This window comes from Ambystoma mexicanum, chromosome 1q (genome assembly GCF_040938575.1).
Source record: "Ambystoma mexicanum isolate Mex_15411 chromosome 1q, UKY_AmexF1_1, whole genome shotgun sequence".
Lineage (NCBI taxonomy): Eukaryota > Metazoa > Chordata > Amphibia > Caudata > Ambystomatidae > Ambystoma > Ambystoma mexicanum.
This window is the reverse complement of record NC_090922.1, coordinates 1371807391-1371823125: the sequence shown is the minus strand read 5'-3', so window position 1 is coordinate 1371823125 and position 15735 is coordinate 1371807391.

Below are 15735 nucleotides of genomic sequence, written 5' to 3'. Positions count from 1 at the left end.
AAATTTGAACTAGGCCTCGTCACGGATCTGGTCAACACGTCCTGCTGCGGTTCTGTCTGCTCGGCAGGTCAGTCAGGCACCGGTTCTGCTCACAGCGATCTGGGTCAGCTCTGCTCTGCTGGTCTAGCCTCTCTGGATTCTGGATGTAACACTGCTTTCTGGGTACTGCTACAGGTTCTTGCAAAAATTCTCGGCAAAACTTCAAACAGCTCGCCCGGCTGTTGAATAGTTTGGTTAGTTTTGAGGCCTGCTGAAGAGGATTCAGCTGGTGGATTCAGGCCTCTCTGCTACAAATTCTGGAGTTAATTTCTGCTACAGGTTCTGGAGATTGATGGATTTGAAGTCTGGATCTCTGGATGTGAAGTCGTCGGTCAGCATGCTCCGCAGCAAATGGAATTGAATGTCTCTACCTGTCCCAGCAGTCTCTTTTTATGTGTTTTGGAAAGTGGGTGTGTGCGTTGGTCATAACTAAACCTGCCCCTCTCACTTATCATTGGCCAATTCCTCCTCTCTCCCTTGATTGGGGGAAGGAAATGTGAGTCAGAGTGATGCTGTAGGTTTTATGGTCAGAGGAACCTCCCCTTGTCAGATTGCACACAAATCTATTTCTGACCCAAATACATATTTATCTATGTACCATTTTTCTAATATTATAGGTCCAGTTAACATAGCAACCCCCCAGAATACACCACAGGGTCCTAACGCCTTTTAAAATGTGCACCGAAAAATCACAAGAATAATGGTATTACTTCTATAATTCTGACAAGTCCGTACTATGAATTATCCATCTTTTTAAAATTATGCTCTGGTCAAAAGGGGTGTGGCTTCCCACATCACAGGGTGGAATAACTGGTTTATCCACTTCCCCCAAGCCAGCTTGTTCACAGAGGCACAGCTGCCCCCCAGTTTCTCCCAAGAGGAAGCTATTTTACGACGTCCCCAATATAACATTTGCCTGAGTCCAGGACAGGCCTTTGTTCAACTCCCTGTAGTCCCCAGCTGCTCCACCCCTAATCCAATCAGAGAGGTGACAACTCCTTTTGGCAAGGGGAAGAGTGGCTGAGCAGGTTTCAACTCCTGTTGGGGGTAGTTGTTAGGCAGAATCCAGTTTCATTAAGCCAGGTTTCAGCTAAATGTCACTCTTTGTTCCCAGTTTAAATCACTTACAATTTTTACATATACATTAAATAATTACTTCCTTCAAGTCATTTCAAAATATAGTTTTACATTGAATCCACCTCTTAGCAAGTCTTTCCTTGGTCTGGTTTTGTTTCATTTGTTCAGTTTTACACAAAAGTCTGGTGGTTTTAAAACGCCGGCTTTCTGATAGTGGTGAGTACTGGTAATGCAACCATTTTTGGGATTAAGAAAATGAATTCCCCACAGTTCTGAGTTGCTTTTTTGGCAATCAGCATTGCCATTCCCAATGGTTTCAGGCTACTGTGTGTGTAGCCCAATGGTGGTTTTAGGCAGTGCCCTCCTGTGCTCACAACATAGGCAAAAATGGGTGGCAGCCTATTCTTCATGTTTTCCCTGTGCACTCTCTGGGGAGTTCTGGCCATCATGATGTTTTCCATGACAGTACTGCACAGTTTTATGGTAGGGCTTGTATGCATGGGTAAAAACATCCCACAAGTCCCCCCTCTTGCGATGGCCATTCTGTCCTTTCGCTGATGGAACTCGCAAGATCTGGGATGTTCGCCTCCTCTTCTTCCAATTCCATGGATGGCACAGTTCAGCATCTTTTCCTCCATCCAGTCGATCAATCAGTTCTCCTTGCTGGTCCTGATGGGAGGATTGGGCGGTACCCCGGGCCCCTCGGGTCTCTGCTCCCGGTCCCTGGTCGTCCTCCTTAGTCAGTCTCCATGGTTTCATCTCTCCTAGGATGATAAAGCAAAGCGGCAATACCTATTCGTAGACATTTCTTCACCACTATTAATGGTGTGGCGAACATATACATCTTATGAATCAGAAGATATGAACATATACATTTTCTTTTTTTTAAATTAGGAGACAAGAACATATATATATATATAAGGATCACAGAATTTTATATGCTATAGGTGGAATATTTTAGGGTTGGAACTGAATTACTCTGGAGCGGCCCCCTCTGGGATTCCAGTGGATTCCTCCAGTTGTTGCAGAGTGTGCCTGGGATGGCAACACTTTAGCTGATTTATATGTACCCACTTGTCTTCCGCTTCCGCCAGACTGCCTTTGGGGATGCAGATCTTATAGGCAACAGGGGAGATCTTGTCTATAATTTCAAACAGTCCCTTCCATGTAGGCAAGAATTTTCGCTGTTTGGCCTGGTTCCTTTGGAAATTGTATAGATAGACCCGATCACCCACCTTATATTCCTTTCGGGTAGTTTTTAAATCATAGTGGGTCTTCATGCTCTCGGCTGATCTTTCAAGATTCCGCTGAGCATAGGCAAAAGCATGCTGAAGGTGTTTCCTTAAATTCTCCACATACTCATGAGTTGTGGAGGCATTTATCAACGTTTGCTCTTGGGTTCTGTAGAGCAAATGCTGGGGAAGCACCATCTGGCGTCCAGTCATCAACTCAAATGGTGACATTTTGGTTGCAGATGAAGGGGTAGATCTGATGGCCATTAGGACCAGAGGTAATCGGATATCCCAACTTGGCCCAGAATCTGCCACAAACGTTTTTAATATGCTCACAATAGTTCGGTTGTAGCGTTCTACTGCCCCAGAGGAAGCTGGCCTGTAAGCAATGTGTAGCTTCCTTTTCACCCCCAGTATCTCCCACATCTTTGTCATTACTTCACTGGTGAAGTGGCTACCCCTGTCTGACTCAATCCTTTGAGGTAGACCAAAACGGGAAAAGATGTGGTTAATCAACAGGACAGCTGCTGTTTCTGCCTTGCAGTTTGGGGCTGGGAGACATTCTACCCACTTGGTAAACAAGCATGTAACGGTCAACATGTACTTGTTTCCTCTAGACGAGCGGATTACAGGGCCTACAAAGTCGATTTGCAAATCTGACCATGGCAGTGTCATCCCCCTCTTTTGGAGAGGCGCACGGTGTGTGAGGGATGATGGCTGAAATTGTGCACATACAAGACACCCCTTCAAGTATTGGTCGAGGTCCTGCCCCATGTGTGGCCAGTATGCAACCTCTCTTAAGATTTCCAGTGTTGTGTGAAACCCCCTATGACCGGCGGTGGCCGCATCATGGGCGTGACTTAACATCAGGCTTCGGAATGAGGTAGAAACCACCCACTGAACATGGCCAGCTTGGGATTTCCTTACCAACAACCCATCTTGGATTCGGAATATCTTTGGACATTTCATCAACACTCTTAGGTCCTCTTTCCCAATGTAATCGGTATCCATCAGGGGAAAGATCTCAGGGTCCTCAAGGTGTTGGTAAAACTTACCAATAATTGGATCCCCCTTCTGAGCTGTAATTAAATCAGCATCAGGGGTCTCCTTACTCCATTGTGCAGTTGAAAGATCATTGTGAGCATTTTTCTGGGACCTAGTGATAGCAGTGACCTGGATTTCCCCCAACAGGGACTCTATTTCTATTAGATCCCCTTGGATTGCCCCGGTTTTGGCCAGCTGATCAGCTAAGTCATTTCCAGTTTTGTCTGGTCCCTCTACTTTGAAATGACCCTTGATCTTTTTCCAGTAGATGGTCATCCCATTCGATGTGACCAGATCATCAATATTTTGAATTTACATCCCATGTTTCAAGGGTTTGCTATTAGCACCTAACATGCCTCTGGTTTTCCAATTAACTAGGTGCTCCACGAACCCGTTCCGTACATTATCCGAATCTGTGATTATGACCAGTTTGTGGAGTTGATCTTGGACAGCAGTGAGGATGGCCTGATGCACAGCCATCAATTCTGCCACCTGACTACTTCGGGGAACAATTTTGTATCCAGCGGAGGGGTCTGGGAACTCCTTTACCCATGCATTCCCTACGCCAGCCACCAGTTCTTTCTCCCCGTCGTTGTCAACATGGTAAGAGCATCCATCCACATAGACAGTGGGCATTCCCTCACACTTGTCTTCTTCAAAGACTTTGTGCGGGGAATTAAGGTATGCCTCCATGTTGTCCTTGATTTTTAGACTTTCGTCCTCGAGACAGTTTTCTCTGGCACAATCATGCAAGTCAGCCAGACCTTGCGCGAGGGGACTCTTCTTGTTTTGGCCATATCTGACCTCCACAGGAAAGCCTTGCATTGACAGAATCCAGGAAGTAATTCGGGAATTACTCACATTTCCCGCCCGGATTCTGTCACTCTGGAGATATTGCAGAGGCTGGTGTGGAGTCTCCACTATGATTTGTTCCCCCTGGATAAACGGGCGGTAATTCTTCAATGCCCACACCGTTGCCAGGAGTGCCTTTTCACAATCGTTGAATTTTTCCTCCACAGAGGATAAAGTTTTGCTCGCATAGGAGATTACTTTATTGACCTTGTCATGCTTTTGGTATAATACTGCCGTCAAGCACGTATTAGAGAACCCTGTCTCCAGGAAGAACTCCTTGTTTCTGACAGGGTAAGCTAGGCAAGGCGCTTGTGAGAGGCTTCTTTTGAGTTGTCTTACTGCCTCGGATTGTTCTGGACCCCATTCCCACTTGACCCCCCCCTTCAACAGATGAATCAGGGGTCTAGTGATCTCTGCGTAGCCTTCAATGAACTTTCTGCTGTAATTAGTCAGTCCAAGGAGGCTCCTTAGTTCCCGCAGAGTTGTGGGGTCTTTCAGTTTCTGGAGTGCTTCCACTTTCTTTTCTTGGGGACAGAGACCCTGGGGAGTAATCTCATGCCCCAAGAAATTAACACGGGTTCTACACCACTGTGCTTTCTGAAAGGAAAGTTTTGCTCCGGCGGCCCTCAACTGTGTCAGAACATAACGGATCTCTGCTATGTGTTCCTCCACAGATGAACTTTTGATGAGGACATCATCTACATAAGCCAGGTTACCCCTCGCACCCAAGTCGGGCATGGCCTTGTGTAGAAAAATGTTGAATTCATTGCCGGAGTTGAGGTATCCGAAGGGAGTCCGGGTCCATGTGTACTGCTAGCCCCCAAAGGTAAAAGCCAGTTTGTATTGGTCCTCCCTACTGACAGGCACGGTCCAGTATCCATTGGTCAGGTCTATTGCTGTGAATACCTGTGACCCCTGGATCTGGGCAAGCCATTGGTCAATGTAGGGAAGAGGCCATCGGGAAGTATGGACCCGTTTGTTGAGCACCCTAAGGTTGGCGCAGAGTCTCCACTGGCCGTTTGGCTTCAATATTCCCAGCACCGGATTATTGAAAGTGCTGTGGACTGGACGGATTATTCCCCGGGACTCAAGGTTCTTAATTATTTCAGTAAGGGACTCCATGGATGCGAGAGGCAAGCGATATTGCTTCACAAACACTGGAGTCATGCCAGGGTCCGTGGGAATTGTTGTTGTGTGGATGTCGGTGCGACCACAGTCATATGAGTCTACCGCAAAGAGATCTTGGAAATCCAAGAAAACTTGTTTCAACTTTTGCTTCTGTTCCAGAGTCACACAGGCATCAGCTAGGTTGACTCTCTCTTCCACCATCTGCCTGAAGCCTGGAAAGACTTCTGGTTTGGCTATCTCAGCGGCCTCCTCCAGCTGGGTGGAGAAGTCCCTGGTCAGAGTGCTGATTTGGACTGGAGGCTTCAGGTGGGAAAGGCAGCCCTCATGGACCTGGAAAATTACCTCATCCCTCCTGAAGTCACAAGTCACATCTTCCTTACCGTAAGGGCAAGAAGTGTACACCAGGAAGTTCCCCCCATGCCGGGAGAAGATCCTGTCTGGTGTTGTGTTGTCATCACTGTCACTGTCAAAACAGTCCGTGGGGATTGGTCCGAACAGTTCATTTCCGAAATCAATGGAGAAATGTCGGTCATCAATCGCCATTCCAATAATGGTGCCTGCGGCTAGAGTAATACTCTTTAAGTCGCTGTTATCCACCTCTATTGGAATGGTGTCATCTTCTATGTTGACTAATGGTGTTGGGTTTACCCCTAACCCTTGCTGTTGGAGAGAAGCATTTAGATGGATATAAGCATCAGGGTTTTTCAATTTTTGTCCTCTTTAACTTTCACTCCCAGGGAGAATTGTCGGGTCCTTTCTGGGATGGTGACTTCCTCTTTAATCTGAATTTCAACTGCATAAGGTAGCAATTGAGCTGACCTAAATGCTTTTTCTGAATCATCAAAGCCTATGGGATTATCCGCTAATCGGGACCAAGCTTTGAAGTTTATTAGGTCCAAACTAATGGCAAAGCGATTGAGAATGTCACTGCCTAAGTAAAAGGCGGCAGTGACGTCTCGCACGACCCAACAATTATGGACTATGCTCTTGTTGCCAATGGAGATTTTGAGCATACACCTGCTTGGCAGGAGATGTTTGGAATTAGGTGCTTCCAGGTCCATTTCCCATTTGTCTATCAGTTTGAATGTGGGAATGGCTGGATCTTTTGGGAGTTGGCGGAACATGGCTTCGCTGATGAAGCTCTTACCGTTGTTCACACACACTCGAGCGAGAACAGAGTCCTTCCCATCATTTAACTGAACAGGGATGAACAACTGCTCTCCAATTTGCTGAATATCAGCCAGGCTCTGAGCTGATTTCACATCTTTCTGGACTATAGGAGTGGGAGTTTCTGATTGTGGATTAGTAAAGAATTTCAGGGTGTTTCCTTCCAGTGTGAAATACCACCTTAAACTGGAAGGAAGGTTGATTTTCAGAAATAGAGAGGACGCCCCATCACCAGTCTGTTGTCCTACTGCTATTACTGTCACGTCTGGAGTTTGGTTGTTCTGGAAGTGAAATTCTACTTGGTCAGATTTTTGTTCAACCATGTGGCAGGTGCCGTTTAAACTAACATGGTTGACACTCTGTTTTAATTTTATTGGTCGGCTAGTCTGGGTCCAGAGGACCTTGTCTACACAATCTATTAGGGGTGACAACCTTCTCAGGAGGTCATTCCTTAGTAAACAAGGGGTGCCCTCTGGAGTCACTACTATGACCAGGTGTTTCACCTTGTGTCGCCCAATTTTAATGTCCAAGTCTGCAGTCCCCTCAATGGGAATTTCCTTCCCGTCAAAGTTCTGCAGTTGTCCAGGAAGAGAGGTGAGATGAATTCGGTAATTCTCCCCCCTTCCTGCATTTAGTTCCTCAAAGGCCCTTTTGGACAGAAGGGTAGCTTGGGATCCAGTGTCCACCAGTGCCAAAATTGTACCCTTCCCCTGTACTTGTACCGGGGCATAGTATCTTCCCTCCTTCTCCTCAAGGAGGCACAGATAATGCAAATTTTTGGACAACTGGTGGGCTAACTTTCTGGTTTTGGACATTGCTAGCGAAGAGGTTTGGGCAGAATTCTGTGGAGAGCCTGGGGAATCTGAAAGAGAAAGTTGGCAACTGGAAATGGTTTCGGGGTCTGGGCCGCCCCCCCTTTTTGGAGGCAGTCATCAGGATGGGTTTGACCCTTGGGATTTTGGTATTGTCGGTTCTGGGATGAGATGTTGGGCGGCGTTAGCTCAGTCTCCACATCTCCCCAGTCTGAATTGGCATCCCTGGGGACCCATTTTTCTCTGGGAGGAGTTTCCCCATCGCTAAAGGAGAAGATCCTTTTCCCAGGATCTTCTAAGGATCCCTCTCCCTCAAATTGGAAGACCTGTTCCTCCTCCACAAAGTGGGTCTGTTTGGGTACTTTGTTTCTCCTACCTCCTCTCTGCTCCTTGGGTGGCAGACTTTCAGGGGTAGGAGATTTTGTTTCCGGTTCCTGGTTTTGCAGGGGCTGTTTACAAGTTGGGAAGGAAGCTTCCTCCAAGGCTTTACACCCCCTTTCCCCTTGTGCCTCCTCCCTGGGAACCGGTGGGTTATCGGGGTGCTGCCCCGTCATTGTTCTGGAGCACCAGGTCCAGAGTTTGGGGCATTCTGCGGTGGCATGCTCATCTGAGGGTTCTGTTGAGCCCTCAGTATGTGACCCAGATCCCGTGCCATATTTTGGACCTGGCGCTCAAGTTGTGAAACCCGCTCAGGCTGATACGGGGCTCTATTTTCTCCCATGGGCTGATCCCGGGAAGGGTAGCTATCCCTTCTCTGGTAGTACCCCTGGTTGGGAAGATTTTGGTACCCCTCCACCCTTGGCCTCCCCTCTCCCGGATTAGGTTGTCTGGGCTCAGGGAATTGGGGAAAGAAGGATGGATGATTTTGGGGCTGGAAATTGGGTGGATACCTGGCGAAAAAGTTCTGCCCAAGATTTGGAGAATTTCTGCCCTCCTGTGGGGAGTTCCCTGGGTTAGGTGCTTGGCTGGATCCCCCTCCCTTGGGCTGGAGGAGTCCACACATAACCCAGGATTGGTCGGTTTCCCTTGTAGCGGGGACTTACATAGTCAGGGGGGCAGGGGACCCCATTTGTGGGACTACCTCCTCGACTCCCTGTCTGTGACTGGCCCGAGGGCCTTCTGGGCTGTGAATTATTTGGTGCAGGCAGGTTTTTAGGCCCCCCCATCTCCAAATCTAAAATGGGGGCAACCTTTACCTCTGCCACCTTGGCAGCAGCAGGGGTGCTGTTGGTTTTGGGGTTATTCGGCGCATTATTTTTATTTTCGATGGGCTTCTGCACCTCATAGATCCGGGTAGCCTGTTCAATGACCCAGTCTAAAGATCTTTTCTCATGAAAATCTCTCACGAGCTGGGTCATTATGTATTTGGGTAAGGCATGGAAAAACGTATTGATAAATTCTCTGCTATCCGTGCGCACCCTTCTGGTGGTCTGCGCAAAAGCACGCTTTAATTCTTGCACAAACTCTTGTGGGGCCTGATCCTCCCCACATTGCAAATTGTAGGCTGCCTTGCGAGCCTCTTGAGGATTTCTGTGCACAGAAATTTTTTTCAAGATGGCCGCCCTGTATGTGGACCACCTTGAATGGTTTTGATCCTCCAGCCCCGCAAAGAAACTGGAGTATTCTGGTGAGAAGGTCCACTTTACATATTGAATACAGCTTTGGCTGTCCTTCAAATGGAAAGTCTCCATTATTTGCTCATAGAGCTCCAAGTGTTCCCAAACAGAATACTTGGCGTTCTTATGATAAGGCGTGATGACACTCCTTATTGCATTTATTTGTTTCAATGGGTCCTTAAGCAAGGCCCTTTTTGCCTTATTGGCCTTTTTGGTTCGGGTAACCCTGGTCCATTCATCCTCCGACTCAGAAGCGCTGCTCCCAGAGGTGCCCGTCTGATCTTCCAGGTTTTCCCGGATTCTGCGAGCCTGGGAATGGCTGGCAGAATGTGGGGACCTGGTCTCCTGTGTCCTGTGACACTCAGAGGAGTCTTCAGATCCCTCCTTGCTACCAGGATTTGCTGGGTATCCCCCCCACTGACCTAACTGGGCAGAGGTTTTCAGGATGCCCTTAATGGGCCTACTCTCCTGGGGTTCCCCACTAAATTGCACTGTGCTTGGGTGCCCATACCCGGATGCCCGCCCCTCCATTCCTGGGTGGTACTGGCCTATGAGCCCCATACTTTTAGCTGGATAGTAATCTGCCATCCCTGTGGCCCTGTGCTCATGTGCGCCAGGGAACATGGGGGTGGCAGAGTCCAGGGACTGGTAGAGGTGAAGGCATCTGGCACTAGGGCTCCTGAGGTTATGCTCAGGAGTTTCTCTTTCCCAGCAAACCTCATCTCTATCCGCCCCTGTTCCCTGTTGCAATGCAAGAGCCTGCGCTTTCAGTTCCTCAGTTAAGGCCTTACTAGAATCTATCAGTCTCTCCTGCATGGCTACACGTTGCTGGAGCCTATCATTGTGCTGACAGAGAGCCTAATTTTCTCTCTGTGCCTCCTGATTGGTCCTGGAGTACTGGGCCAGTCTCTGCTGCAGGAGGGTTACCTCCTGAGTCCCATCCCTACTGGCCTGCTCCTTTCTTGCCAGAACTTCCTCCACCCTCCTGGTGTGCTCTAACAAGTTCTGGTGTTCTTTTTGGAGGTCACCCAATCCCTGGAGGGCCAGGTGATTTTCTTCCATTTTCCTTTTTAAGTGCCAGACTTCCTGGCCTAAGGTATCCCTTTCCTGACTAAGAGCCTGCATCTGTGCCGCCAGGTCGTCCCTTTGCCTTTGGAAGGCACCAGCTTTCTGGCGCTCCTGGTCAAACTCTGCCTGGGTATCCAGGTCTTTCAAAATCAGTTTATTGCTCTCTGCCTTCTCCCTATCTAGGTGGCTTTGCAGGGTGACTACCTGCTCAGCACATGCCCTATTGAAGTCTAACTGTTGCTCCAGCTTATTCTGGCTCTGCAGTAGGGAGTCCAAACCTTCTTGGTACTCCTTCTGCAAGGCCAGAAATCTGGTATCCTGGTCCGCCTTTTCCTGTTGCAGTACATCCATATCCTCCTTTATTTTAGTGATGTACTGTCTGCTGTCCTTTTCTGACTCCTGGCTCCTGAGCAGCCTCTGCTCAGAAGAGTCCAGATCAGATTGGGCCTTCTCTAACGCCATCTTTTGCCTATTTGCCAGATCTTGGCCTTCAGCACATTTGTCCTGCATGGATCCCATATATAGATACAAATATGCCGCTATCCTAGCAATCTTATTATGTTCATCTTTGGCTTTAGGGGCCATATATAGTTCACTCAGGGCCACATGTAATGGACCCTGATCTCTCCATCTATCTGACCCTGTTTCAGTGACCTGTTGCGCGATTGCCTGCAACCAGACCGTTTGGTCCTGATGAGTCCACTCACCTCTCACAAATAGCTTATGTAAGAAGTGCTCTCTGGCTATTTTCATATCTACCAAGGTCGTCATTCTGGAATTTGAGTTCCTTCCTGACTTACAGAAGTTTGTATTTTATTTTGCAAAACAGACCGTTTCCTTAGAGCGTTCCTTTGAGGGATGCTTTCACAGTGTAAAACAGCGTGGTGCTCTAACCGCATATGTGTATCTGGTCAGTTGGCACACTGTATTAATCTGCACAAGTGATAAATCTAACCCAGAATATCCCGGCTCCGAGCCCCCACTTTTGTAAGCGATATTCAATCAACACTACAGCCAAGTCAATGCCTAGTCCTTATTAATGTATTTTTATGTCTAGTTCAGTACTCTGGATGACCACCCTTGTATAACACCCCCCTCTTAGAATCCCCCTGACCCTACTGAGCCAAGAAGTAGGTTTGTTTTGCAAATTAAAAGGTTTATTTGAGAATTTAAACAATATATATATCACACTTTATAATAAATCAATTTCTGATAGTACACTTAGACATATGATGTTGATCAACAATGGGTAATCTGGCACTAGCACACTTCTTTACAATCAATGAGGAGTTAGTATAGGATGGATAAAGTAGCAAAAATACTTTTATGATTTCAAGGGAAAAGCAATGAGGAATAAAATGCAGTACAGAAATACTTGATATGATTTTAGCAAAAGATAAGATATTCACTTTTTCTCTGGCAATTCACCCCCCTCCCCTATGCAATGTAAGAAATGGAAGGAGATGGAAAGAGGAGCACACAATTCTCAGGAATGCAATCAAATACAATACGAAATTCAGTTCCCCCCCCAGCAAGCTTAGAGGAAACAGGTAGGAATTCGAAACACGGGCCCAAAATGCTTTTTAAATGTGATGGCAATGGATGGGAAATGTGCCAACTGATTTTAATTCCCTGTAGAGATTCAGGGTGAGTGGGAGATGCGTGTTGGTATTAGTTCAGGCTCACTTTAGCAATGCTCTATGAGTTATTACCAAGTTGCAACGGATTCTAACAAAAGAAAGAATGGAGCTGCTATTTTGACAAGTGGAGAAATTGAGCCAAAATCGCAAATCGCGGTAAATTTCGCGAGTGCGTAAATCGTGATTGCGGAAAAAGTATATGGAGTAGGAGGGCGGTTGGAAAGCTTAGATTCTAAGCTTTCAGATGAAAGTTAAATTTCGTTCCTAGCCCAAACGGTTCCAGAGATACGGACGATTAAATAAAGGTAGTTTTTCGGATTTAAAGTAAACTCAAAATGACAGTTGACAGCTTGCAGCTGCAGAATTGACAGGTTACAGTTGTGCAGCTTTAAAAATGACAGATGACACGATTTCTAGGAGGCAGTTCTACTTAGGTTAAAATAGGTTGGATTAGATTATTTTAACTAAGAGATTGGTTCTGCACAGTTCTGCTAGGTACTCACAATATAAATTTGAACTAGGCCTCGTCACGGATCTGGTCAACACGTCCTGCTGCGGTTCTGTCTGCTCGGCAGGTCAGTCAGGCACCGGTTCTGCTCATAGCGATCTGGGTCAGCTCTGCTCTGCTGCTCTAGCCTCTCTGGATTCTGGATGTAACACTGCTTTCTGGGTACTGCTACAGGTTCTTGCAAAAATTCTCGGCAAAACTTCAAAAAGCTCGCCCGGCTGTTGAATAGTTGGGTTAGTTTTGAGGCCTGCTGAAGAGGATTCAGCTGGTGGATTCAGGCCTCTCTGCTACAAATTCTGGAGTTAATTTCTGCTACAGGTTCTGGAGATTGATGGATTTGAAGTCTGGATCTCTGGATGTGAAGTCGTCGGTCAGCATGCTCCGCAGCAAATGGAATTGAATGTCTCTACCTGTCCCAGCAGTCTCTTTTTATGTGTTTTGGAAAGTGGGTGTGTGCGTTGGTCATAACTAAACCTGCCCCTCTCACTTATCATTGGCCAATTCCTCCTCTCTCCCTTGATTGGGGGAAGGAAATGTGAGTCAGAGTGATGCTGTAGGTTTTATGGTCAGAGGAACCTCCCCTTGTCAGATTGCACACAAATCTATTTCTGACCCAAATACATATTTATCTATGTACCATTTTTCTAATATTATAGGTCCAGTTAACATATTTTCTGTAGCACCAAACCATCCGATCCCTGTCTTTGTACGATGTTGTGTCCACTGATGACAGAATTCTCCCCTTTTCATCCAGATAACGACCTCTAAACCTTTCCAGATTTGACACAAATGTGCACCAGGGATATGGGTTACAGATGATAAAGTGTCAGATTTTTAACATGCATACATTTGGAGTGAGACCCTATTTTCCGCTAGCAACCCCCCAGAATACACCACAGGGTCCTAACGCCTTTTAAAATGTGCACCGAAAAATCACAAGAATAATGGTATTACTTCTATAATTCTGACAAGTCCGTACTATGAATTATCCATCTTTTTAAAATTATGCTCTGGTCAAAAGGGGTGTGGCTTCCCACATCACAGGGTGGAATAACTGGTTTATCCACTTCCCCCAAGCCAGCTTGTTCACAGAGGCACAGCTGCCCCCCAGTTTCTCCCAAGAGGAAGCTATTTTATGACGCCCCCAATATAACATTTGCCTGAGTCCAGGACAGGCCTTTGTTCAACTCCCTGTAGTCCCCAGCTGCTCCACCCCTAATCTAATCAGAGAGGTGACAACTCCTTTTGGCAAGGGGAAGAGTGGCTGAGCAGGTTTCAACTCCTGTCGGGGGTAGTTGTTAGGCAGAATCCAGTTTCATAAAGCCAGGTTTCAGCTAAATGTCACTCTTTGTTCCAAGTTTAAATCACTTACAATTTTTACATATACATTAAATAATTACTTCCTTCAAGTCATTTCAGAATATAGTTTTACATTGTATCCACCTCTTAGCAAGTCTTTCCTTGGTCTGGTTTTGTTTCATTTGTTCAGTTTTACACAAAAGTCTGGTGGTTTTAAAACGCCGGCTTTCTGATAGTGGTGAGTACTGGTAATGCAACCATTTTTGGGATTAAGAAAATGAATTCCCCACAGTTCTGAGTTGTTTTTTTGGCAATCAGCATTGCCATTCCCAATGGTTTCAGGCTACTGTGTGTGTAGCCCAATGGTGGTTTTAGGCAGTGCCCTCCTGTGCTCACAACATAGGCGAAAATGGGTGGCAGCCTATTCTTCATGTTTTCCCTGTGCACTCTCTGGGGAGTTCTGGTCATTATGATGTTTTCCATGCCAGTACTGCACAGTTTTATGGTAGGGCTTGTATGCATGGGTAAAAACATCCCACAGCCTTAAAGGACATTTTCAAGTCAGTCGAGCCCCTTGAGCTGCAACTGACTGCATGCCGGAATATTGTCATGCAGCAGTCGCTAACTTCGTCCAAGACACTTGAACCAGTGCTTCAGACCTTCCAACACAGACGATTTCTGACCCCAAGCCACCGTGTAGGCCAGTCTGCAGCCATCCGTCCAGCCTCACTCGCCAAACTCGCTGCCGCTTTATACCCACAGCTGTCCTCCCATCTTGAACTCTGTCACAGGAGCTGCAGAGTGCCCTGAAACCGTCTCGACCCTGTCGAGCATCAAGAACTTCTACAAGCACAAGGTACATGGTGGTTCTGTCTCCCTGGTCCTTCTCGTGTCAGTATCCAGAGTGCATCCCTTTTCCTTCTTTGAAACTGTCTGTCCTTTGCATTCCTTTACAGGGTGGGTTGTATTTTGTAGTGTGCTCAAACTGTCTGTTTTGATAATAGTAAAGTAGATATTTGTATACAACCTTGACAGGACAGTCCCTTTTATCACTGGCTAATAATTGTGCATTCCCTGTGTTTCAACTAACCACCGATCCACTACCTTGTGGAGATAAGCCTGTCGTTCCGTTCACGTTACCAACATTGGACAGTGCTTATAATTTGCTTGTGTTTCCAATCCCTTATGGTGTACTAGAGGTGTGGGGCTGATTGATCGTCTAGAAACCGATATTCATCCCTGGACCATTGGTGTCCCGCATAGTTGATTCGTCACTATCCTTCTCTTTTGCATAATTTCTCTACTGTTCGACTTTAAAGTATTTTGTTGAAGTAATGACCCCTCCCTCGGTCTATAAGGCTATATTAATTGCTTCCTGGTGGGCAGCTTTTGACAAAGGAACATGGCAAAAATGTGATGGATGCACACCAAAGCCATCAAAGCTCCCAGGTGAGATATACATCGCACAGCCCATCAACGCCTCCCAAATCTGATGAAGCCTCATCTATCCATCAGGGCATTGCAATGGAGGGAGTGTGACACCCCACACACCCACTCTGATATTATGTACCCCTGCTACTGATTAGGTAGCTTATTTTTCTAAGCCAACACAGGTTGATTGTGCTTTCGCTCATTTTGCCTCGTCTCAAAACCCTCAACTTCAGGATACGTATGCATCCGTTTAATAGGTGTAGGTTAGGACTGATTATTCCAATGTGTTCTCTTATTTACAAGTCTGCTTCCACTTTAGATGTGTGATTGCCCAGAGGCATTGCTGGTGGGGGCTGAGGGGTCTATGGCCCCGGGTCTTTTGGTTGTAGTCCTGGATAGCTGCTCAGGGGCTACAGCCAAAAAGCTATAGCTAGCCCCGAGTCCCGACAGTCATGTAGCCCCCGATCTTTTCCAGACCTAGCAACACTTCTGCTTCCACCCCTTAGTTGTCATCACTACTTCTACTTTGTATAAGGTGGGAGCGGTTTTTCATTAATGAGACTCGGCTTATGCCCTAAGCCTCACAGTTTGAGGTGCTAAAAGTCCTGCCTGCCACCCCAGTCAGGCTGGTGTGTAGGTCCCCTCTCATAGCTTTCCTGTTTGCTCATTATTGTATTTCTCCTGGAAATAGTGTCCTTGCACTAAGTGGGGGAAGGGGATGTTTCCTATTGAACCTCTGAGGCATCCTCCATGTACTGCCTCTCTAGGTTTTATCACAAAGAGGGTGGTTCTGGCCCTAGACATCTCTAGTCTCCATGACAA